Here is a 21818-nt window from a genome sequence, read left to right as displayed (position 1 = left end):
TATGCAAATGCCAGTGCAATCCATCGCCATCAGCTTAACACATCTCCTCTGGATGGTTGAACTCCCTTCTATTGTAGAGAGTGTGTACAATTTAAGACTTCTCCCAGTCACTTAAAAAAAATAAATGGAGGAGAAAATGAGAGATTATTTAGCTCATAGATTTGTTTTGCTTTCCTAAAATAAAATAATTCTGGATTCTACTTACAGGAAATCTGCCTGGTTAAGAAATATTTAAATGAAAACAGCATAGTGCTGTTTTGTTTTGTTGGCTTTTTGTTGTTTAGGATTTTTGGACAGGTTTACAGTGAAATTATAAAAACAAAATGAAGCAGTAGTTCAGCATTTTCCAGGATCACACAGAAGAACAAGGCATTCTGATTAGGAGGGCTAAATCCCACAAACTTTGTCAGGAATTTTCTGATCAATGGTTTATTGCCAGAAAATGCTGTTCAGCCATGAAAGTCTCTTTCTAGATATGTATATACACACTTGTATTTTGCAATTTGTATGAGAAGTGTGCTCCCACATCAAGATCCTAACTGCTTCCTCCATCACTTCTGAGTCCAGAAGACTTCCAGAACTGATGGCCCCAGAGCTGTGGTACCACCTCAGTGCCAACCCAGTTCACAAGCGTAGATGGACAAAAATGCCCCCATTTAGTTCTTGCCTCCAGTGTTCCTTGTGAGACCCCATCAAACTTCAAAACACCCTCAACTCAGAGCACAGCTCCTGGAGCTACCAGGTTTGTTATGGGGAACACACAAAGATAGGGCTCAGGTATTGTTTTTTGCAAAACAAGAAATGGCAGTTGTATGAGATCTAAGTACCATTAAGGACGTGGGAAAGCCAGAATTTACTAATAGCATTGGCTCAGGCTATCTATCCTAGTGCAGAGCTGAGGACCTGGTGGAGCTGTTAGCCAAGCCAGACTTGGCCATGCTCCCCAGACTCACAGCTTCCCCCCAGCTCTTACATCAGCCCCTGGGTGTGCTGGCACACAACAGCACGTGTCCCAGGATATCCATTCCTGATCTTACCACCACTGCAGAAAGGTTTTCCCATCCTTTAGTTTTTTCCTCCTGTCCTTTTGGTGTGATTATTTTGCGGGATGGGAAGGAACAACACAAGTATTTCTTGTGTGGACACCTGCAGAGAGCAGCACAATGGAGCCATGACCTCATCTTCAGCCTGAAGGCATACTCTAATGTAACCATCTCTTAGAAAATACACAAACAGACCAGAGAAAAATAATTTTCTGCTTTCTTTCTATTTAAATACACTGCCAATTCAAAAGACACGAACCTTTCATCATCTGAGTCATCCCTGTGTAGTGTTCTAGCCATTACAGACAAAAAATGAAGTTGTGTAGTAGTGTCAGCAACTTTAGTTTATGCTCTCAGAACTGGCATCTCTGGCAGCTGGCTGAAATCCAAGTGAACTGCTGGAAAACCTTTCCCAAACCTGGAAGTCATATTTTGATCTCCAGGATTCCAGTGAACATGCTGTAGGTCAGCATGTGTAGCTGCACAGAGGTAGCATGCAGCTCCTGGCTGCATTCAGTGGGACTTCTCCAGGCCCACACACATTTGTGACACCATCGAACTGGGCATCCCACGAGCTCTGAGCCACCCTGTGACCACAAAAAGCCACTTGTCCAAGACTTTCTTACTGCACTGCTGTATTTCTCTTCATTCATGTTTGTCAAAAAAGGTTGGTTACTGGTCTATCTCAGACCAGCTGGAGCTGATGTGTAATCCCTCCATTGGAAGATCAGGCTGTAGAAGATTTACAAGTTATTTAAGTAGATATTGACCTATACCAATACACAAGCCATTTACTGTTATGGGAAATGCATAAGCCTAAATGACAGCAAATATGCACAAGTACATCTCCAGCCTGCACTTTCAATGCACTTTAATCTGCTAAGTTCATCTACCCAAATATCCTATAAACCTTGAGTGGCAAAAAATAAATAAATCAGTGGAATATTAACCTGAATTATTTTATAACAGGTTATTTTTCTGTAGGCTGAAGTTATACTGACGTAGCAGTGCTCATTTCACCAGTATTAGTATCATATTCAGTTATCTTGAGTACTTTTCTCAATAATAGCAACTCTGAACACACAATACTAATTACATCACATTAACCAGAAGGTATCCCTTTAATCCAGATTTTCCTTTCAGAGTGAAAAAGATTCAATTAATTCTATTGCTAAGATGTCAGTCCAATCCATCACGTACACACAGCAAATGCAAGTCTCAGTTTATACCTTCTAGGCTTTTTTGGAACGCGTAGAATTATAACAATTAATCGCTGCTGTTTCAAGTAAAACTGTTTTGACACATATGCTGGGTAGCTGTGAGTTAAACACATAGAAGGGAATAAGTAGTGGGTAGGAGTTTCAGGTGACTGGTAAATAAAAGTATAGCGATTTGCAGTCTTTTAAAAATCAGGATGGATTATTGACTTGCATAAGAGATGACAGGAAAAAAACAAACCTAATAGTGCAAGACAATCAATTAAGAGCTGATTTAGTAAAATAATGCTGACCTTGTAGACAAGTTAGCCTCCTCCTCACACAAGCTACAATAAAAAAAAAAAAGGTAGTTCCAATGTTCCTGTACAAATGTACCTTTTCCATGTAACAGTTTTCTCCTCTTTAGAGCACATTCTGCTTAAGAAGTCAAAGAGACTAGCATTCAGTGGGAGCCAGATGCTGCCTAGATGGGGTTATGGCTGCAAGGAGCACGCATCACCCTTCCCTTGGTGCTTGCTGAGGACATGACACCTGTAGAGTTTATTATTCTTAGAAGTCCAGGGTAAGTGTCTCTTTTCCCTGCCCAGAAATGTGCGAAAACCAAGTTCCTAATCAGGGTATTCTTGGTGGAGTAACTCATCATTAGTACCTTTCAGTTCATCATTTGCCAAACTTTGAGTTTGATTCACGATGGCATTATCCTTTAGGAAAGAATTTCCTTTTTATATTTGGTTTTACAATCCTCTAATTTAAGAAAGCACAAAGTCTAAGAAAACAAGTATTTCATCTTGGTCATAACTCACCCTGGTTTACCTGAAATAGCATTTTAGGTATCACCACCAAGTATTGTGCAGGTCACAAAAGTAGTAATTTAACACTTAATATTCTCATACAGGAGGACAAGGGAGAAGTTCAGAGGCTTTCCCAATCCACACCAAGTAAGTTATCAACTTGAGGCAAGAACTGAAGAATTTCCCTCTGCTATTAAAACTGGATTTTGTCTGGCATGATTCTTTCCAGGGGGTCCGGATGTGTTTGGCTCTTTTCCCGAAGTGGATAAAGCAAACCCACTGATTTCAGCAAACTGACTTTTCAGGCAGCTCCCTGGGGACCTGTCCTATTGTCACAAAGAACAGCACAACAACACCCCTGTGCCAGGCTCTGACTGCTGTAACATGCCTCAAATCACCAAGCCAGCTGAGGCTACACATATCCCTATACATGTACACACACCTTTGTGTGGATACACAAAGAACAAAATCAGAGGCTGCAAGACAGAAGTGCTACCCTTAAACACAATCACTGGTTAACATACTTTGCTATACATGAATTTATTACCTTTTTTTAACTGCAGTTAGTGGTTTCTAGACAAAATAACAGCCACTAATCACTAGCAATCAGGTTATGTTCACAAAGGAAAAAAGCTGCAGAATGCACATTAGCTTCTGGACTGCAATGTTTATAGAGCCTGCAGGATTTTGATCTGTGCACATCCCTAATGTACCAAATGTTGAAAATCCAAAACAACTGCCAAAACTCACATTTGGCCCTGATTATTTCCTTGTTTATCATGGTTAGCATTCCCCAGATAAGAGATAATGTTGCAAACTCAGTAACCACAGAAAGTTTTAAAGACACTTAAAGAGAAACAGCTATTTTCCTAAAACCTGGTTCTCAAAAGGAAAGTAGGGTAAAACTGTAGACTTTAATTGAGCAATAGATAGCATTGTTCAAGTCTCACTCCTGAAAAATTCTACTTGATTTATACCCTAACCAGATGCATGAAAATTACAGCTATTCTTCACATGTGTATTGTCTTTCATTTACTAAAACTGTATTTCAGCTGTCTTTAGAACTATCACTGTAAAATAAGCCCTGAAATTCTACAAGTCATTTTTTCATAGTCATAAAGATCTCAGCAGAAATCAAAGCATCTTTTTCCATTTCTTACTAAATCTAGACCTCAGCTGTAGAAGTAGCAGTTATTGTATTGCTGTTACAAGTTACCCCATGGCGACACCAGCAAGTCCATGAACTTATTGCCTGAAGACTTCATTAGACTGAAGAGCTTGGATGTTTTCAAAGAAGTGTTCTGCAAAAACAGAATTCGCAAAGAAACACCAAAACAAATTCTGCTGGAGAAAAAGAGCCAGCATACTTCACATCAAGACTGCACCACGTAGTCGGAACTTAGAAGGAAATTATGAAGCCAGGACAGTCATAAGTCTATAGCAAGCTTTTCCTGTTTTAAAACATGTCCCCCAGGCCTTTGCTAGCTCTCAGACTAGATTGTCCATTGCTCCTCACAGAGCAGTCTCCAGGTTCATGCAGTCTTTTATTTTCACCGTCACTCTTGGCTCAATGCATCTGGCATTCCTGCAGTTGGATAGCACTCTATAAACAGGTGAAACAGACATGCAAAAAGTTCATATTCTGCTGTTATGACAGTATAATCATCTCAAATAATACAGGAAAACAGCTGCTTTGAATATTCTTTCACTTAGAAAGTGTTTGGATCATTATACTTTGACTTTTATCATCTGTTTTTTTGGATCAGCTCCCAATGTAGTTTATGGTTCTGCAAAATGGTACCATCTCATTCTGTGAATGACAGACAGATGGGCTTTGCCGTAAGGCATATTGATAGTAAAGCACATAATACCATTCAAGACACTTAACTGCAAGAAATAATGAAGATAAAATATTGCTTTCTCTCACTTTTTAAGGCTCCTGTTATTTATTTTCAATGGTTTCAAGTTTTCTTTTTGTGAGCACTGTGTTATCACCTGGTAATCCTAAAACTTCGTGGATTTTTTGTTGTTGTTCTGGTGCACAGGCAGAGAACAGCTGTTTTACAATTAATTGAAAGCTAGTGGAGATGTAGTCCAGATTTCAGAATGAGGTCTGTTTGCTGGAGATTTGTATGCCATTCATTTCTTTCCCTCCCTCCCACCCCCAGCAATCATCTAATTGGATTTTCATGTCCAAATCCTGTTCTTTTAATCAAAAGGCAAACAAAATCAATCTTTTGAGTTCCCAGAATCTGAGTGAAGCATTTAGTCCTAAGGGGCTGAAAGACTTATTCTGCAAAGCTCTGGCAGACCCAGCTTACTAAATTGGTTAACCCTTGTCACTAAAAGCCACAGTAATCATCCATGAGATCTCATGTAACATTATTTTTGTTATATTAGGGAAGGTTTTATTTCCCCAAACTTTTGTAAAATCTGTACAATTGATATGTGGCTTTTTTTTTTTGTAGTTGTATTTTAATCTTTGTTATTAAAACTTAAGCTTTTGAAAGTAGATACTTCAAATACATGGTGATATGCAGTATTTGTCCTGGAAAAAAGCATTCAAAATGCATTTATATGAATTGCTAGATATTTACTCTGACAAAACCCTTGAAATCGGGAATTCAACTCTGTTGACTGTCCTCCTCCTTAGTGATTTATGTATTACAACAAAGAGTGAGGGCTTATGCTTCCCTGCATTGCTTTGGCCTGACAGCAGAACAGAGATGCTGCATTGCTGTTTCAGGATCCTCCGGAGGGAAGCAGAGGTTCAGCATAGCTCTTCCCCACTATTTCCAGATAGGAAAGCCTAGACCAATAACCAAAACCCCAGCTTTCTGAGGTACCAGGGAGCTGGGCAGTCAAATCCATAACACTGGATGAGCTGCTGGTCCCAAATTCCAGCAGCTACAAAGAAAGGATGCAAGAAGTACAAATCTTGCTCAGATTTTGTCCTGGCAAGTCCGCGCGGGGCATTGTGAGATGGACAGAACTGCACTACTCTATGAAGGTGATTTTAAAGGTTGTATGATTTCCCACAGTATGCAGTAATTTAAATATGTATATTGAAGACAGTAAATAGCTAAAGAACATTTGCCATATTTTCTTCCCCTGTCAGTATCTTCAAGGAAATGCTGTTGTGTTTTTTTTTTTTTTTTTAAGCATCTAAATTCCTTATTAAAAGCCCACAGGGGTTACTGGCATCCGAGGTGCCAGCACTAGACACAAAATAGCACAAAAATCAACAGCAGCCTGGTTGAATGCAGCCCATGGAGTACTCTGCATCTGACTTACAGCCAGGATCCCTGCTGGTACATCTGGTATTACCAGCAAACTCAAAACCTAAGTCAGAGGTTTAGTGAGTCTGAAATGGACTAAAACCCACACTTTATCAGGGGTACAGCACGTACACATACTGTGGAGGAAAACAAAAGCACTTTGCTCACCTCCAGCCCTCTCCTCAGGAAGGGGTGACCATGAATGAATGTATCTCCTTCCAGCTCTTTCCCAGGTTACTTACCAAGCCTTTAAAACAAAACTGATTAAGCAGGAAGCAAGAGCACTGTTAACAGACTCCTGCACATCACCTGCTGCAGGTTGGGGCAGCCCAGGGGCTGCTCTAGACTGCTGGTGGGCCCCAGGGCAACTGCTGGAGGGGGTACAGGAAGGAAAAGCACAGCCACTCATTTATTTATTGCAGCCTCCCTTGCCTTATACCTGCATACCACCACATAGTGTATATACCACAGGGCATTTATCCTATAGCCAAGGTGGCTTTAAAGATTAAATTTGCAAAGCAAAGCTTTAGTCTGGTGGAAAAAAATTTTCATAGCAATGCTTCCCTATGTCTATCTGGTAGAAAATAGGAGTTGGTACTGGACAGACCTTTAAAAAACAATAGTGGGGAAACAAAGTAAATCAAAGTGGCTGTGAGGCATAATTCATTGGGTCTGCTAAATGTTGTGATAGCTGAGAAGTAGCTCCATTCCACCATTTCATAGCTGTATTAAAAATCTGCATATCCATACTTTGAGCTATGTCTATGCTGAAAAGGGAATAATAAGAGAGTATTCTGTCCCCAGTGATGCTTAGTCAAAACAGTATATTGACTTTATCAACAATTTTATGAAAATTACTATGGGAAAAGTAATCAGGCATAGATCCTATCGACATTTTACTGAAGTGTATATTGTCAGCACAAAGACTAACTTCCCATTTCCTTTGAACATGGAAACTTTTTTGCTCATCCAAATATTTGATTTTTTTTTTTTTTTTTTTTTTTTTTTTTTTTAGTTTTTGCTTTTGCTCCTTTGGCCTTCTCTGCATCATCCTAAGGCCCGACTGCCATCTGAGCCAGAAAAAGTCATCTTTTCATGCATGGCTGTGGTTGCATTTCAAAAGCAGCAGCCTAGATACTGCCTCTCAGCTTTTTCAATGAAAAATTCACTGGAATTCACCAGAAAGGAAGCTTATTCATCCCATCTTGATGGAGCAGCCCCACGATTTATGATTTTCAACTTCAGACACTCAGTAACTCAAGGCAGAACTCCACTACTTCCACAGGTTGAAGCAACCTTTTTGCATCTACAGGCTAGAACCACCTCCAGACACCCTGAAGGGGAATCCCAGAGGGCACTTTCATCCTTCGCTATTCCAAAAAAGTACTTTGAAGGAAATTGTAGTGGCTTTTGCTTCTGTACTCCAACTGTGGTTAGGTCTCTACTCACCAGAAGAACACTGACCCTGGAGAGACCTTCAACCAATGAGCCCTCCCCAAGCAGTTTTATGGCTCCCTGTCCCTATTTTTTATTTATATTTTTTTTAGCAGGGTATAGGACAGTCTGAGAAAAACAGAATGACAATTAAAGAAAAAAGTATAAGGATTGCTTACAACTCCTGAGACACAAAGTCGCTGTAGACAGCGTCATATTTGGCTTCTGGTTGCAGTCCAACATTACAAGATAGATTCCCAGCTGAAAAAACACAATTTGATCCCAACACAAACATTTTGCAATAATTTTTGTTGGAAAGTCACTGCATAGCTTTGGGAACCCTATAAAATTCCTCTGGGAAAGAATTTCCCCTCACACCACAGTGAAGCCAGTGTTTCTCCCAGCATTTATCACATACCTAGCAGCTTTACAGCCTTTTAAAGCGTGCAATAGTTGGGCTTGTGACAAACTTCTTGATCTTTCTTTTACAGGAGACTTATGTTTCACATCCACTATGCAAATTCAGATTGCAGAGTAATTTATCCAAGAAGTACCTGAGTAAATCCAGCAAGGCAAGTTCAGAAGCACACTGAGCCAGCAAACTAGGTCAATAAGGACAGGAATAGTCTAATCCTTAACACTGCCTTCATGATTCAAGGTAAACATGGAAATAAAGACAAAAGCAGAAGATTTAAACACTAAGATGGTTATGTTACAAATTCCTTAGCAGGGGGGATATGGAGTTGGATCTGAAGAATCAAAGATCCCCAAGGAAGGAAGATCTTTGCCACATTTGACTGCATCTCAGATTATTTCTATTGAAAGAAAGCAAGCAGGTCTGCAGGTTGTCTCATCTTTTTGCTACCTACACATGGCAAACATGCATTGGCATGGAGGAATCCAGCTCCCACTGGTACAGGTAGGAAGGCACACGGCAGTGCAGCACAGCAGTGACAGCACTAACATCCTGAAGCATAGGTGGAGCAGCTGCTGGAAGAATTTCAGCAGGGGAGGCAGGACACGCAATGACTTGCAGTACTGGAAAAAGCAGAGACTTCATATGAAGAGCAACAGAAATTGAAAAGCCACTTCTGAACTGGAGCCAATAGCTCAGATCTTCCTCTTTGGCTAATTCTTTGCATACATTAGAGTGAGAAAACGTTAATTGCACCACAGCACCCCATGCTTTCCAAAAAAAAAAAAAAACAGTCTGATGTTTTCCCACACTACTGTCAGCCTTCATCCTGCTCCTGCAGGCATTGTTATATCCAGCCACACACCTAGCACTTCAGCTGTGGCTGACCACCAGCCTTGTACTGAACACAACTAGACAGCCCAAAATCTAAGCAGAAGTGACAAGCCCAGGCCTCTACCCAATATTGTTATTCCCACGAGGTCCTCTACACCTCCAGCTTCCCACTCCAACCCAAAGACAGAATAAGCAGATATCATCCCAGGTTTGCAGCAGCCTCTGCATGAGCCTTATGGGTTTGCAGTATGAACAAAGCACTTCACACCCTGGAGATGTGAAACCAAACCCTGCTCTAAATGTTATTCAAAGTTGAGTAATCCACATCCTTCAAAGAAGAATCACAGGTTTCTGGCTCCTGACAGCACCTACCATAATTAAAGTCTCCAAAAATATGTATTCTAAATGAAAGTTGTTTAAACAAGAAATATTTAAATAAAATTGAACTTAAAATCCCCCCATATAAGCTCTTAGGCTAGGGGTAATACTTCCTTTAAAATAAAAAGTCCAGAATATCTTGCATTTACAGCCTAACATATTGTTGGATCTCCCCCCAAAAGACCTCCAGTTTCATTTGTGTAGTGTGAACATGTGCTCATTTTTTATTTCACAAAAATATCTGCCCAGTGATAAAGGTGCATTGGAACAAGCATTCTTGAATGGTTACATCCACAAACAGCTCTATGTGAGTTTCAATATATTGATCTGGTTTTCAGTCTTGACCTGGTTTTAGGGGGGATAAATCAGAACAAATTAGATTTAGGTGGTAGTAAAAATTGAACAGTTTCAGTGCACGTGAACTTTTAATGCTGTTGCAGCTGACAAATGAGTGTACAAGAGCAACTCTAGCTCTTAAACACCAAACACATTGAAAAATTTACTGAAGCTTTTAACAGATACACAAGCACACAAAGAATAAACAAATTGAAATTTCAATTCCACATGAACTTGTTTTTATATTTCAAATGGAGCTTAAATGTCTGTGTAAAAACAGGCCACAACTAAGCTGTTCCTTAGCCTACCTGATATTTGCAGCTTTCATTGACAAGTGATTAGATTCTTTGTTCCCATCTCAGTCATGCGTTTCAATAGCTTTAAAAGGCTGGCTCATTATCAAGGCTGAGAAGCATCCCCCCACCTTATAAATACAGCATTCAGCATAGTAAAACTTCCAGTTTGCAAACATGGGATGAATCCAAAAGAGCAGAAATTGATTAATGAAGATGTTGATGAAAACTATAAATGTAATTATTCTTATTAGTTGCTCCTGGGGAAAAAACACCCTACAGCATTAGTCTAATATTCATTTCTAGTAACCAAAAGATCCTTTCAGTAAGTTACACTAACTAAGCGTCAAACCACGAGTTTACAATGCTGCCATCAAGTTCCCAGTCTTAGCTATTTCTTGATGCCATTTTGCCTATTTCTCAAGTATGCTCACATTACTAAGCTTTGGGTATAGTGTGAAAACAATTCCTGAAGCTGCACTGTTGCTGAAACAAGCCCCCAGAATGAAAGATCTGTCTGACATGACTCAGGGAAGGTCAGCAATAGTCTAAAATGGTGAGAATTCCTTATAAAGTATCCAGGCTGAAGCAGGAAGCATAGCACATTGTGCAGATATGAAAATGAATTAGCTTTTTGAGTAAGTGCTTTGGTCAAGGTCACACATGAAATAGGTTGCCTGGGAGCTAACCTAGCACCTCAGGAAAGCCTAAGGTCAGAAGAAGTCAGCCAGTATTTACCTACCCTGAAGACATGATGAAGTGACAACTTCCTGCAAAACACTATTTGCCTTAATTTCACATTTCAACACAAAGGCATGACAGGACAAGTTTGAAATTTGGTTGGTTTAGTTCAAGCAAATCCAACTTATACATTTTGCATGCTGCACACCCAGCTGCCTCCCAGAGCGCAAGATATGTTCAAAAATGAACAGAAGTCACATGCAGGCAGAAAAGCAGAGAGATGGGAAGAAATGGGGTGGCAGGTTTCCTCTCAAGTATTGCACATTGATTGGGAACAAGGTTTAAAAGCTGGTGATATAGAAGGCATAGGCTGAAAGCCCAGTATGACATAGGCCTTTAAATAAATGTGGATGCAGGATTAGAATCCAGGAGGAACATGTAGAAAATTTAGAAGATTAAAATAATGTATAGCATAAGAGAGGTGCAGTCTTGAAATATACAGCAATATTTCCTATGGTGTTTATTAAAAATCATTTCTCAGAAATAACTATCTGCCTTCACAGCAACTGCTCTTCTCCAGAGAATGGAGTCTATTAGTTTTCCTTTATATATCCTGTTGTTGTAATATTGAGCAATACTTGAATCTAACCCTGACAGTTATGAAAAATGTAATTTTAAACCTTAAAATATTTACACAGCTAGTGAAACATACACAATTAAAGTCTGAATCAAGTTGTCATTTATATATGGTATACAACAGATTTGTTAAATTCAATCAGTTAAAATAAAAGCAGCAATAAAGCATCACCAGACAAGAGGAGCCCATTTTGTCTGCATCCAGCTGTTTATTTATATATTCATCTACTTAATAAATTTCCACCAGCCTTTAAGATATGCACATTTTAGTGACAGTTTTGAAGAGGCAACTCATGTGATTACGGCAGAGGGACTCACAAACTTTCTCCTCAGCCAGGAACATAGCATACTTAAGTTCCTATCTGTAGTAAATTCATTTGTAGTAAGTCCATTTGCTTCTACTGTAGCCTTTGTTCTAAAAGTTGACTGATGAAATAGCCATCTGGGGCTTGCACACACTGCTTAGTGTCCCGACACCCACTACCAAGAGCACTATATTCCATGAGCTGGCTCAAAAAAAGTCAGTTGCATCAACATCCAGGTCAGCACACATTTGCTACAGAAGCAGTTTGTGATGTTCATGTATATGCTTAGGACATTTAGCTTTTGGCAGCAGGAACCTGCTAGGTCCAACAGCTGCACTTGTACAATGCCTTTAATGGTTGGATTCTGTCCTATGAATGAAGCTTGTAAAAACTATGGAATCAGTATTAGGAATACTGTGTTTTATTACTCATAACAGTTCGCCAAGCTGATTATTTTAGTTTTTCTCACTTTGATCTTTAATGCCTGCATGAACTACGACTGCACACAAATCAGGAAAACAGACTCGAGTGCCTACTTGCACCTAATCTTGTTCAACAATTTCTTTTTATTAGTGGGATAAAAGCACTCTGCTGCACTCAGCTCTTTGCTACACGCTCTGAGTCTTTGACTTAACCCTTTTAGCATGATTAAAATAAACAACGATCAATGCTGCAAGCATCCCCCTGAATGACAGAGACAAGTCTAATTGTTATTGAAATTTAACAAAAGAAACAAAAAGAGCCAGAAGTTTCCCTTTTTCTTAAACTTCAGGAAAAAAGTCTAATTGATTGTGATTAGTAAAGCCAATACTTCAAGATGTTGTCTAGGTTACCAGATTTATTGTCCCTTTTCAGCAGTCTTGGCCATTACTTAACTATTGGATTGATTGTATGCAGAACAAATCATCTGCCATTTCATTTTATGATTCATTAAGCAAGCATAGTAGATAACCATTACTGCTTTTTGGTGTAAGAAGATTTCAAAACTTATACGCTGCTAATGATGCTAGAATTAGGAAAAGCAAATACCTCGCTGTGTGCAAAGGTCAGAGTAAGCACTAATTGAATGCTTATCTGCCCAAAGAGTAAATTAAATCAATTTCCTGAGCCTTGTAATAGGTATAAAACAGACAGGAAGCTGCAGGATGAAGAAATTGTAGTTCACTTGCAGGTGGCTCTGTGTTGCTCTAGCATACAGCACTGCCAACCACACCAATGGGCAGAGCTGCTAGGAGACTGCCACTGAATGGAGGGATGCACTTTGGACAGTGCGGGTGCCAGCAAAGTGTGTCAGGATTTTGGGGAGACTGACACCTGATGAGAGGAAAAGGGTTTTACTGGCATATATGTGACACTCTGGAAGGACAAAAAGGAGAGGAAGAGGCTCCTCTTGGCCACAATGGTAAAAGGACTCATCTGGGCTGATTTCTTTTCTTATAGCTACAACATTCATCAGTAACAACTAACCACAGGAATGGAAAACTAGAGCAAGCTTCAGGCTCCCTTGCCCTCCATCTGTTTTCTCCCTTGAGCCCACTCACACTGTAAAACCTCATGAGGTGCAACATCTTCCTTAGCTCCTCTGGCTCAGGAGAGCTTAATATTTGCCTGTAAAGAAGCACATACGATTCAGATCATACACCACAGTGCTCTACACAGATATAGAGCGAAATGGGGGGAAATCAGAGCATGGAATGGAAAGATAGAAAATTGTTTGCATACTAATCAAACATTTGTTTCTTCAGAAGCAGGGGAAGCAGGGTGTGCATTTGTGCACTTTGGGGTGCAGGAGATGTGCCTTCCCCTCTCCCTTTCACTCTGGATGTTTTTCTCTTCCCTCTACACCCCTCTCTGTCTGGAGACAGAACGTGGAGTCACCACAAAAAAAAAAAAAAAAAATCAAAGTGCCCCTGCAGAACCTGCAAACAACAGCCCATAGCAAGGAAAGCCACATTACAAAGGCACCTGCTCTTGGGAGCATAGGAAGAACACTTTAGGTTGGAAACAGGAAGGGGAAAGGCGAAAGCTGACACTCAGTCCTTTCATGCCCACGATCCTACCACACCTTGCTGCCTGCCCAGGTTCAAAAGTTGGATGCTAAGTGATCCACAGCATCAGAGCAAGAGGAATGTAAAAACACTGATCTTCTTTTAAAGAAATCTCGCTCATCTCCTCCCTGCCTGGAGCTGTCATTTCTGATGTTAAATTTAAGTGATTAAACAGTAGGGAGGCAGCCTGCTCGCATGGCATCAAGGTAACCCTAGGACTGAACAGATGAAGCCTTTGAAATTAGTTACCTTCAATGGCTATGTCTTGTTCTAAGGACTTACATGTTTGTGAGCTGTTTCACTTAATCCTTTCCAGGATAAATGAGTTTTCATAGATTCAGGACAAAACCTTCATTTTTCTTCTCCTTTTAATAGAACTCTACTGTGCAGCTCCTCTGGAGCTGGCACCTTGTAGGGCTGCTTTGTCATTACTAAACTTGCTGCAATGTTCTCCTTTGAGTAAATGCTAAACTTTTTTTTACTCTCCAATTTACTTTCCTCCCATCATTCTGTGTAACTGCATTAGATAGTAGCGACATCTCAGCTGGTTACCAAGAGAAAGGATTGTTCCATTGTGCTGAGGAATTTTAACTGTCCCTTGTCCTGCCAGCATTCCTCACTTAAAACTAGGAAAATACAGGCTGAAAGCATCCCATGTTCTGGTGACAGGATATACTTTGGGGCTACCAAACAGGCCAGTATTTCTTTCCCATTAATTTCTAGTACCAGAGAAAAGAGTAATGAAAATATTCTCTGAAAATGAGGAAGTCTTCTCCCTTGCATATCAGTCCAAAACCTTTACAGTTTCACCAGCTGCTCTTTAAAAAAAAAGATAGACCAGAAGGTTCAGAGTTGCTATTAACTGAACATATGTTTAATTGCTCAAAAATATTCTTGTGCCTTAATGCCACAGAAAAATAATTTGCTATTTCATAACTTCTCACTCTTCCTTTGTTTGACACTACCCAACTTGTACCATGTAGGGTACTGTATTTCCTCACTTCCTCACATTTTTTTTGCTGTTTCTATTGCACCTCATTTAACATACCAAGTACATGCTAGGATTGCAAGAAGAATTGCCATATTACTACCTGAATGCAGTGAGAGCCCATTTGATGGTCTTAACTTCTGAGTTCTAGTGCTTTGAATGCAACTAAGGTAAGCATTTTGCTTGACAATGGGATGCTGTTACTAAGAAAATAACAGTTAGTGGCCATATCTCCTTGCTCTAAGAACTCTCAACTGCACTGAAATAAGACAAATCCCTTATTTTGCTGTTCCAAAAGCACCACTATAGGTGAGATGTTTTGATTGTGCTGCCAAGCACTTTCCTTCATTCAGAATTCAACCTACTCCAGTAATTTAACTGACAACATTTAGTATTTGCAGACAATTATAGCTTATTATCTCACATATTTGCTAAACCTTCTGTTTAACTCCCCTAGCATTGCAGGTCATTTTAATTGACCTCATGCACATCTCGGGCTCCCAGTGACACATTTGTTCTTGGAATTACAACATCATAAGGCCTAACTAGAGACTGGAAATCAGACAAAACAAATTAAAGTCAACTGAACTGGCTGTAGCAGTTAATACAAGTTAGTGAAGTTTGCAAGTGCCCTGTCTGCAGGTGAGTGAGCATGATGTGCCAGTCACCCTGTGCTGATAACAAGCATCAGGGGAGCAGCACACTGTCACATCCTGAAGTTCAGTTTTCTACCATTATAATGATCCTGTGACAACTGCAAAATCCCCCAGATGGCCAGAGGCTTGCTTATAACACACAGGCATTCATAAATACATGAGTTTGTGCCTTACTTGCCAAATTCATCGACCCTAGCATTTCCAGACAGGGATATATACACTGGGTTAGTACTCAGTGGAGCAGGGAAAAGGACTCCCAGTGCTCACCCTAAAAAGATCTGGCATTAAACAAGCCAAATGAGGCTTTTCAGCAGGGAATGAACATGGATTGTCTGTCACAGCAGAAACAAGCTCCAAGCAAAGGCAATACTGCTCTTCTAGAGAAAGATGCACTGAGCTGCATGGGAAGTAGGCTGCAAGAAATGTGTTAAAAGTGACATGGGAGTAGCAAGAGATGGAAATGAGAGCAGAGATGTTATTAATACAGACAACTGAGATAACCTTGGAGCTACCAGCATGTGTCAAATAGCTAGTTGGTCAGAGTTTTAGTCACCATTCTCATAGTAGACTCTGAGCTTCAGTCACCACGTTAATTTCAACATCTCCATGAGTTACTTTTAGAAATACAACTTCAGTACCTTTCCTTAGATTTACTTTACCAGCATAGTTTAAAAACACTCCAGAGGTTTCCAAGAGGTTAAAATATTTGGCCCCTGTATTTTATTTATAATCATGTGGGATAAAGTTCCACATTCCTGACATTCAGTGAAATAATTCTTCTGTATTTTAAAAACTCCTTCCATTGCCATCTGGAGCATTTTAGCACTGGATGGCTGGTTAGCAACTGGTATAAAAAAGAGCTTATAAGAACAAGACACAGCTACAAGTTAGCCTACTAGTATTCAGTTGTTTGTTTTGTAACTTTTGAAGGTACCAGACTGATCTCCATGCAACTCCAATAAATGTTAATGGCAATTATGTGAACATCCAGAGTAGTTATATGGCCCTTAAACTCTTGATACAATTCTCATTGTCTGCTATAAATTTGCATAAGCAATTAACGTCTCATTAATGTCTCATTAGGAGCTCGTACCATGTGAGAGAGGAAAGAGCATTAGTACCTCAGTGGAAGCTGTATTAGGTCACACATGAAAATGACTTCACTGTTATCATCTTGTTTTGTATTTGTACATGTAGAAAAAGATACATAACTTACCAGTCTGCCGTGAAGTATAGCATGTCTGCAGCTGCAGAAGTTTCCAGTTGGACACAAAGCATGCAGACAGGGACCTAAAAAGCCCACTTACCTCCCCTGGAAACAGAGCAAGCTCAATCCATGTACTTTCATGTCTGCAATTGGTAAATCCCATATTTTAACTTCAAACAATCAAGCAGTCTCACTGAAGTCGATTAAGACCTATATTTTGTTGGCCCATAGCCATCATCCCTTCATACTTCAAACCAAAATCTCAGTTTTTGGTTTGTTTTTCTAGGTTCTGTGAACCAGACTAAACTCATAGGGATCCACTGCTGCAAAGTGCAAAAGGTCTGTCTGGTAACTCCCTCGAGGTCTGTCCTTGCTCCTGTCCTCCCAACTCACTGTTGAAGCATTCATCCTCTAAACACCTTGCTAAGAGAAACAGGGACACGGAAGGGACAGTATTTTGTTAATTTCTAGATGTATGCACTGAATTCACAAAACTGTAAGACAAGTAGTCAACTTCGCAGGTACAGCAAAGTACCAGAGCTGAAATCAGACTCTGCCTTATACATTTAAAAAATCTCCTGTACAAACCAACTTCACCTTCCTGGTAGGAAGCCTGGTTGTTGTTGGAAGAGCTGGGCTTTTCGCTATGCTCGGTATTCAGATAAGATCCAAAAATTTTATTCATAACAATCTGAATCTGAACCAAAGCATTGGCATCTGAAGATCAAAGTCTCATATGTCATACAGAAGTTTTTTTTTCATGAAAAGCCAAAATATTCCACAATACTCCCTGATGCCAAGAAGCCTCAGGGCAGTTACTACATGGAAAATTGAAGGGCCAGAGGCTGAAGGAGCATGTAAGTGGGTGACATTCAAGTTGGCCCTTTTCCTGTTTAAACTCAAAATTTAAACAGTCAGGAGCAGAACTGGGCCTCCTTACCAAGCATACTGAAAAAGCATTATGTTGCCTCTGAGAACATTTCTTCCCACTGAAATCTAATAGGATTCATATTCATAAGTCAAAGAACATCCTATTAACAGAAAACTAAACATTGTGTGCTCATAAACCAGAAGTGAGCAGGCCTAGCACCCTCAGCTCCAGCTACCTTTGTGCTCGTACCTTCGGCCTACTCCTGGATCGCCCTGCAAGTGCTCTTGCTGAAGCACTTTCTGAAGACTCCCTGAGGGATCCAGTAGCTCTAACTAGGCTGTGCTTTCGCACAGCAGTGCTGTTTCTGACATTACTGAAATTCCTACCTCAGCTGATATATTGTGGTGCCTTCAGTTCTTTGGGGTTACGCAGCCCATCTGAGTGCCAGCTCCTGTCAGCAGCAGAGCTGAGCAGCTCTGGGCCAAAGGTCACCACTGGCATACAAAAGAAAATGGCACAAAGTGTCTTAATTTTCAGTGGAAAAGGAGATGAAAATTAAAACAAGCATAACAGTCTAAAGTAGAGAGACATGCCGTTAATCAGAAAAAGAGGCATGATGCTTAAATGTACCTGTAGTAATTTACAAGTATTCTTTGTGGACATACTGTTTGCTATTTCAGTACATGGAGTTAAACCAACACTGACTTGTCAGGATACGGACCGTAGCACTTGAAGAATACTCCTGGCAAATACTACAGATCAAGCTGCACTAAACAGTACCTCTGATACATCTAAAAGATCTGCAGCTGGTCTTAGCTGGATTCAGGGAACATACACAATGCAAGATCTCTGCCTGGAAAACAGGAGAATGGAAACATGCCCCAGAGCAACAAGTGGGGAATGCTGTTGGGCTGTGGGGATAAGGAGACCAACAGCCAAGGTACAACTATAAAAGAAATACTGCCAGTAATTGGCTGTGTAAAGCTTTCATTGTTTGAAATCCTCTTTAGGTCTGCCATTTAAATTAAAAAAAAAAAAAGCCATCATTTAGGGAAACCCATTTAGGGACCCCTTTTCTGAAGCTTATGAGATAACATGAAGATTGGCAGATGTTAAATAACCATGTCCTTAACTATACCAATATCCTTAACTATACCAACAGAAATCAGTTTTCCAATTTGTTCTTCAAAAGAATAATTTCTACATCTTAGAGCAACTTGGAAACCTTTGAGGTGAACAAGGTTTCTGTAAGAAATCAAGTTTATGTACTCTGCCCTGAGCCTGGACACAGTAACATGGCCTACAAGCCAGATGACAGACCAAAGGAAGGAAACCACCACTCCTTTTATAACCCTGTACCTTCCATTTTTCCTCTAAAATATGAATGTCACCAAAAGATATCACTGGATATCACTGCATTCACAACATCTACCTGTTGTCTCACAGGCACATGATCCTTAGGTTCTGTAATTTTTTAATGCTATTTTCTATATTTTAGTCAATTCAGAAATCCACAAAGAATTGGCAACCACTGCAGATGTAAAGTATCTCCTGTGGCTGGTGAGAGCTGCTTCTCTAGAACTGACTTGTTATTCTTTCTGGTTTCTATGAGAAAGGTCTGACATGGGATGGGACTGCTATCCTGTGGAAAACTTAATACTTTTAGTTAAGTTCTAGACACATTTGAATGTGAGAGTTCTGATTTTGATCCTTATGCACCTGCTAAAAGTAAGGGTAGCTACTCAAAAGGCTGGAGGTTGAAGGTGGTACTTCAACTTTCCCCTCTTCAAGAAGCCACCAACTCAGGAAGTGCACCTAGTGTGAATTAGAAATCCTAAAACTAAAACAAAGCTCTCTTTTTATTTTAATAATCAAGAGGACTGAACCATGGCAATCTTTAAATTGCTGGATGGCTTACCAGACCATCATCTTCTGCCCAAGAAAGCTACCCCCTGTTGTTTGCAAAATTATTGTAGTGACAAGAATTTCAAGATACTCAGATTCAGAGTAAATCGAAAACCAATGTAAACTGGGCATCCATTGAAATCCACACAATTACACTGGCACAGCAGGGCTGACTTCATTGTATATCACTGTGCAGATTAGTCCAAGAGCCACTTCTGCCTTCTTAAGGAGAAACAGCCCAAGCTCACCCTCACCTGGAGCCATCCAAACACAGTGGATTTATAGAAATTTGGCTCAGCATGCACCAGGTGAGGCACTGAATTCAAGGAACTGCCCTTGCAATGGCTAGGCAAGGAAGGCAGTGTTATTCAACATTAAAAGCAGCATGCAATTATTTGAAAACTCGTTATTTGCAAGTCTACTTCTTCAATGTCACAGATGTTTTACTGAGTGCATCCGTATTTGTTTGAATCTTAAGCTCCACACTTACTCAACTGTTCTGACTGAAATGGAGTTTAATTATGTACATTGGGGATAGCTCTCCCAAGCACAGTCCTCCTACATCTTCGTACATTATTGGAAAATAACTGATGTTTTTTGGACAGAAATACTCTGGAGTGCCATGAGCCTTCTGGGAGATGTGTGAAGAGCTGCTTTTCTGGTAAATCAGTACAGATCTGATATTTTCCATCCAGAGTTGGGATCACAGTAATAGCGTACTTATCCTTAATTGTCTTTAAACATACTGAAAGGGGAAAAAAAGTGCACAGCCACAGAAGATACTGAAACAAAGTCACCTCCTATTATTAAATGCTCTAACTTCAGTGGGGCTAAGGTTTTCTGGCTGATAGTAACATCAGCATTTACAACACAGGCTGTTAGCCGCTAAGTACACATTTTGCATACTTCTGCAGAAAAATAAGACATCTGCACCATTTTTCTCTCCATTTCTTCTACCTTTTTGTAAGAATTAATGTACTGATCAATATTTTGACAAATGAACATGAACTATTTTTGATTAAACAGTTGTACTTCTAGAGTTTCTTAACATTTAAATGTTATTTTTTTTAGTGAATATGATTTATAATGCTACAGGACTCACTTCAGACTTTGCAAGTACAATTTTCCATCACCTTTTAATTAGTAGTCATTCTGTAAGAGTATAATTTATGTACTATTTTGGGGCAATAGGCTCTATGAACAAAGTCTGGTTCCATGTCAAAGGACCAGCCCAAAGCAGCAGATGTCTTCTGTAAAGAACAGCAACTTTTGGGAGTGGTTCTGTGCCCCCCCACTTCCTCTCCCTAGTTTTTACTTACAGTTCCCAGCAAATATGTACCATAACTGTCTCACCCACTGCGTTTCCTTCAGTTGGAGTTTCAGGTGTCACCATAAAACAAACTGTTCATGCTGACAAACAGGCTCTGGTAGTTCAATGGTCCATCTTAAAATATTGAAAATTTTTTCTAGAAAAGACCATTTGCATAAGCAAGCTCATTGGCAAGATTTCTCCTGCATTCTCCATCCTGCTTAAAAAAATATTACCTTATTACCAGTAGGCCTTGTAAAAACAGCTTTAGCATTCAGATACTTGAGTTCCAAACAGCATAAGGAAGCAACATAAGTATGCCACTATGTCCCAAGACAAAGAGGTTCATAACAATTGAACAAATTTCTAATATCCTGTTTGTTTTTCTGGTATTCTGAGAAGCGTGTACACGTAACCCAGTTTTCAGTGTTTCTCTTCTTGATGCCTTGTTAGCAACAATTGCAGCTCCCGAGAGGGCCAAGCAGTGTAGAGCTTCATACTAACACTGTATACAGCAAGTCCTCAGGGAATCTCATCCTTCACAGTACAAGCTATCAATACAAAAAATCATAACTGCCTCTAGTTGCAAAGTCTTAATGCAGTTACTGCACAGGCAGGCACGTTAACTCTTGAAAGAGTTTGTCTGATGTTCTCATTTAAACCACATTTTATCTCCAAGTATCTTAGGTTTAGCCAGCCTCATCTGAAATACCAGATTGTAATTACTTTCCTTCTCCCCCCCACCCCCCCCCTTCAACAGTACATATAAATAAACACTTTTACATCTTACCTCCCAAGCTACTATGAAATGCCTTTGTTTTTGAACATGGTAGAACAAAAACAATGTTGTATTATTCAGTAGCCATGGGAAATATTTATTTGGATGCAATTAAACTTAAATGGTTAGTTCTTTCTTATCAAAAGCTATGAAATATGTATGAACACAGCAATCTTTGCCTGCTCATTTATTCACTTTGAATAAACTATGCAGAATTAAATTGAGCTTTATTTCATTCTTGCTGTTAATAAGGTGGATAACTAGCTAGTAAGTTCTCAGGACAAGTTACATGCTGTATTGGTCATTTCTTTAATTCCAGAACAAAACAGGCCTGGATCCTTGATGCTCCAGTTGCTAGTGTTTTCCCTTAATCAAAGCATAGTTCTGCCCCAGCTGGAACCAAGAATTTGTGGCT

This window comes from Aythya fuligula, chromosome 15, assembly GCF_009819795.1.
Source record: "Aythya fuligula isolate bAytFul2 chromosome 15, bAytFul2.pri, whole genome shotgun sequence".
Taxonomy (NCBI): Eukaryota; Metazoa; Chordata; class Aves; order Anseriformes; family Anatidae; genus Aythya; species Aythya fuligula.
The sequence above is the reverse complement of the archived record's forward strand: the minus strand, read 5'-3'. Positions refer to the sequence as shown.